Source organism: Capsicum annuum, unplaced genomic scaffold (genome assembly GCF_002878395.1).
Source record: "Capsicum annuum cultivar UCD-10X-F1 unplaced genomic scaffold, UCD10Xv1.1 ctg40935, whole genome shotgun sequence".
In the NCBI taxonomy this organism is placed as follows: Eukaryota; Viridiplantae; Streptophyta; class Magnoliopsida; order Solanales; family Solanaceae; genus Capsicum; species Capsicum annuum.
The window spans coordinates 1-5,226 of record NW_025848226.1 but is presented as its reverse complement, the minus strand read 5'-3'; the positions used below and the strand labels follow the sequence as shown (position 1 = coordinate 5,226).

At 34.6% G+C, this 5,226-nt stretch overlaps 1 pseudogene; it reads left to right on the top strand.

Moving 5' to 3' along the window:
* Nucleotides 1–421: 421 nt before the first annotated feature.
* LOC124891829 lies at nucleotides 422–1,238 on the top strand (annotated as a pseudogene).
* Nucleotides 1,239–5,226: the final 3,988 nt, after the last annotated feature.

Below are 5,226 nucleotides of genomic sequence, written 5' to 3'. Positions count from 1 at the left end.
TTTGAACGTCTGACTCAGGTTCCATCCTATGTCGCTCTTCCTCCATCGTTCTTTCTCATACTTCTCGTACTTTTTATCAAGCTCCCAAACTTTCTACTGCATCTCCTCAAGATGATCATCTGGATGGTGGCGGAACCCCCTATAACTTTAAATGGACATTAGAGGTGATAAAAGTTCTTCTTGAAAAAAATTTCGTACGCCCTTCCCTTATACATGCTGCCAGCTACATCCAACCAGCATGAGAGAGTTTCTTACTCTGATAGCATGATTGGATTGCATTGATCATCTGTTGGTTGATTCCTTTAAGTTCTTTAATTACTTAAACGTATTAGTTCTACATTAAAAGTAAAATTAGTATATAATAAATGGTATAAACTAAATTCTAAGTAAGATTTGAACTACTTTGAGTTTGAAAGTATAGCAAAATAGAGTTACATAAATTTCATGTATTTTTGTCTATGGTGTCTGTCTTGTTTCTTGTTCTAGTTGTTCATGGTTGGGGACTTGATGGTCATTAGTCTATTTGCAAGATTCCTCAGTCAAGATTGAGTAAAGCTACTACAAAAGTAGTGGAAAAGTTGCTGCCAACATTTGCAAATGGTGATTTAGCAAGTGTGTATATATGGGCAGACCGTGATAAATTATGTTATCATTGGTCATCACCTTTTTGTTATATTGATACCCCTGATAAATTTTGCACTTATCAGTATACTAGGGACTGTAAAGATGAAGATAGTGTTGCAGATATATGTGTAGCTGAATAACTCAATGATTATACTAACCAGTTACCAAGTTATAACAAAGGCAGTGATCACGCACCAACATATAATTTGATAGAAGTACTTCTCTTTCTTGCTCACTTTATTTAGGACATTCATCCGACAAAGGAGGCAATATAATAGATATTCATTGGTACACTAGAAAAGTAGTTGTTTATCATGCTTAGGATTCTAACATAATTGAAGCTATGAAAGAAAGATATGATGATCCTGAGCATTACTATAGGCTAGGCTGATCAAGAAGATTTATGGAAGATATATAGTAAGAACAAAATAGTCTGTCCTGATATATATGCAATTGAAGGTATAAAAGTTGCGTGTAACTAGGCATATAAATGAGTCACTGAAGATTCTATATTAGAAGATGAGTATTTTCTCACTCATTATCCTATAGTCCAATAGAGCCTAGCTCAAGATGGAGTCTGTTTGGCTGCTACACTTAATCACATATTTGAATGACAACATATTGTAATCTAAGAAAACATCTACTGTATTGTCTCTTGAATTAAGATATCAATGTATTTTAGTAATCTTCAAAGTAAAAAAAAGTAAGATTTGAACTTACATAGGTGTTTTCATGATCCGAACGAAGGCCTGACCGTGACAGGTATCTCAAGCCCACCATGGACCGGAGACCTCCCTCTTAGCCTAACCTCATGTGCAAAATAATAATAATAATAACAATGTGAAAGACAATTTAAATAGTAGTAAAAGATGAATAGAAAACTTTATGAAACTAAGAGTCAATCAATAGCCAACCAACCCACATCTATCTACAAAGACTCTAAAACTAGAGTAACATCTAAGTCAGGATATGTCTCTGACTATGACAAAAAGAATCCAAACTACTATGAAGATAAAGAGAGAATGATGAAATGACAAAGCCTTCCGAAGGATGGAGGATCACCACTTCACAACAACTGAACAGACATGCTAATCCACCTAATACTGCACAGGGGTAACAAAAAAGTCTTCGGACCCTACATCATGAATTGATGTACCGTCCTAGATGGATAATGGGATGAACACTTGTATGTAACTCAGGAAAAGTGATAACAAAATGCCATGTTCAATAATCAGTCAAAACCACATGCACACATTTATATATACATATATAGGGTAAGGGCCATGATCATGAGAGTTTTAAAACTATTAATCTAGACTATGTTGCTTGATCCACCCTAACGGTACCCATGGTCTATATGGGTTCAACTCTCCTTGCTGAAAGGGCCCTAGTAAGTGTTAGCCACACAAATTAAGGAAAATCTGAGAAAAAACTAAAGCCACCATGAGGAATAGCCATTCCAAATATATATATATATATATATATATATATATATATATATATATATATATCAAGTGTGTCAAGCGCAGGGTCATATAGACCCCTAACGCTGGCAAATGTGCTTTCTAGTATTCATCCCTCTGGGACTTACACCTTCACTATAAGATACACAATCCTCTTTAAGCCCAAATTAAAACACTTTGCATATAATTCCAACTATTAACCCAACAATTACTCATTAAGAAATTTACCACTTGGTATCGTCATACTAATATTCTTGCAAGCTAATATATTTATGCCAAACCAATTCACACTACCAAATTGGACTCTTAAGTTTCATTAAAATCCAAATCATGGCTACCAAGGTCATCCAAATTCATTTTTATATACATTTATCCATTAATGCAATGCATTAGGTTCAAAGCAAGTTAAACCATGTAATTTTTCATAATAAAAATCAAATTCACAAAGTGAGTTGAGGTTCATGTAATTCTAAGTCAAAATTTATCTAATTTGGGAAAACTCATGTCCCTCATTCCAACTATATAAATAATGTGCCAATTCAGTCCTAAAAATATTAATTTAAATTATGAATAATCAATTCAAAATATGGGATAAATAATTCAATCAATAACAAGCAAAACCTCTCAACCCAATTTTAATATCCACTTTCAATCATATGAAATCTAATTTAATTAATGCCATAATGTAAAATTAAAGTTTAGGGAAGAGAAACATGCCTGAAACATATAAGAAATTGAAATCAATTTTAAGTTTAGAGCCTAGATGACGAATGCATTGTGAAACCCTTGAATGTTTTTGGGTTTTGAGGTTTAAAGGAGAATGGATGATTTTGATCTTTGAAAACTAAAGAAAAGAGGTTTATCTTATGTTTAAAGGTTGTACAAGGGGTAAAAAGACCAAAAGCCCCTTACCCCAAGTGAAAAAATAAAATTTGGACAAAATTAACACACTGGTGTGGCACCCTGTTATCGCAGAGGTTATCCTCCATGCCACGCCAATATCGTAGAGTTCAACCTCCATTACACGTCCTTATCATGGACCCTCACTGCATCTGGGTTCCTAAATGACCCCGAACCCCTTTCAAAATTTTTTAACTTTCTCCAAACACCATTTTAACATTCCTAAACACAAATCAAGTCAAAAATCAATATTACACATAAGGTAAGGTAAAAAATAAATCATTAAAATTTTATGGGGTCTCACATTATCCCCCCTCTTAGGACCATTCATCCCAGAATGATGAGTTAGGACACTTTTAGCACGAGATTAGCAAAAGTACGCCAAAATCAAATGACAAACTTGAAAAGTGATAAGAGAAAAATGAAAATCATACCTTAAGCACTTTCATCCAACACGTGTAACAATAATGGATACTTGTCCTTCATATCTTGTTCACCTTCCAATGTTGTATAGTACCCCGTACTTCTACCTAGCTTAAAATCATTCCAGAAATATTAAAGACTTATTTCAAAGATGAATCCATGATTATACCTGTGATATTTTCAAATTTTTCACTTTTTATCACGTGACAAATTGAATAAGCTTTCCATTGATACCAAATTCGCCCAAATCCGATACCCGGGCGAAGAGTTAGAGCCTTTTTACTGAGACAATGTATCATTTGAGCCATCAGCGCGCCGCGGAGATAGCTTATATGGCAATTGTCTATTTCCAGTTTTTCTCTGTGATAGTGGCACATTGCATCAAACTTTCAAGTTGCAAATAAAGTGGCAACGCGATAGCTCCGCGTCGTGCCACCATACAATTTCTCATTTGTCACTTTCCAGAGATACGACGCAATAGCGCCGCGTCGTGCCATGGGTCCAAATCGGAAAATTTTCATAGAATTTAAATATGCGTCTAAGGGTTAAAAATATCAATTTTCCACCCTTATATAAACCCAATAACACGTGATTCAGCCATATTTCACCAAAAATATATTATTTCTCTCAAGTTTTTCTTAAGAACAAGCTAGGGTTTTCAATTGAGAATTCAAATCCAAGACTCAAATTCAAGAATCTCTCTGTCAATTTTCGTAGAATCAAGAACTAAGGTATGCACAGTGTTGATTCATGGACTCCTTTCGTCCATGAAGTTCAAGAAACCTATTTTAAACTATATGTCATGATGTTCTTGGTTTGAATTGATTATGCTCATGTTGTTATTATTGTACGATTGTCAAGATTGTATCTTTATCATGTTTTCATAAAACTATGTTAGTATAGGATTGAAATTCATGAAATTGAGTTAAATTGTGAAACCATGTGGAATTAAATTGATGATCATGCCTATGCTCTATGTGTGCATGAAAGGTGTTTGACAATATGCCCTAATGAATAAATGATGATCAAGTACCTAGTTTCCATGTGTCAAGATTATGTAATGTCTCTTACGTTATGCTATACCTATTTGATTAAGATGATTCCCATGCTAAACCTATGGATTGTGATTGCTTGATGGGATGTTCATAAGATTTGAAGCATGAAATTATGCCATGTTTACACGCATTACTATCCATGTACAACGTTATGATAATTATGTACTTCATAAAATTCCCAATTTTGAAATTATGAATTATTGATATTGGTCATGTGATCAAAAGTGTCAAGCCTTATCAGTTTTATTCTATCGAGTCCTGGGGGTACTTGTACCCGATAATTTAGCTGTGTGCCTAGAGCCATGTCATGTTTTCATGATACTCTCAGTCAAGCCATGATCAGTAGAATTCAGTTAGTCATGTGACTCAGGAAAACTCAGTAAACTCAATATCAGTCCAGTCCCATTCAGTAATCTCAGTAATCTTAAAAATCTCAGTCAGTCATCATATTTCAGTAGCATTCCGTCAGTCAACGGAACTCAGTGAACTCAGTTTAGCTCCGCTAAATAATACCATCAGTATCAGTTTAGTTCAGTTAATCAGTTCAGTTTCTATTTATTTGGGAGTAGAATTCAGTACCGAGTGAACACAAGGATGGGGACTCACCTGTTATTCAGTGAAGGGTGTGATCCTTAGAAGAAATCATCACGTTCTAGAACTATGTAACCAACATAGGTTGAGATGTACCCCTATGTATAGGGCTACTAATACATCTCGTTTGGGGTTATTCCTACAGGAGGGTTAACAGAAGAGCTTCCTAT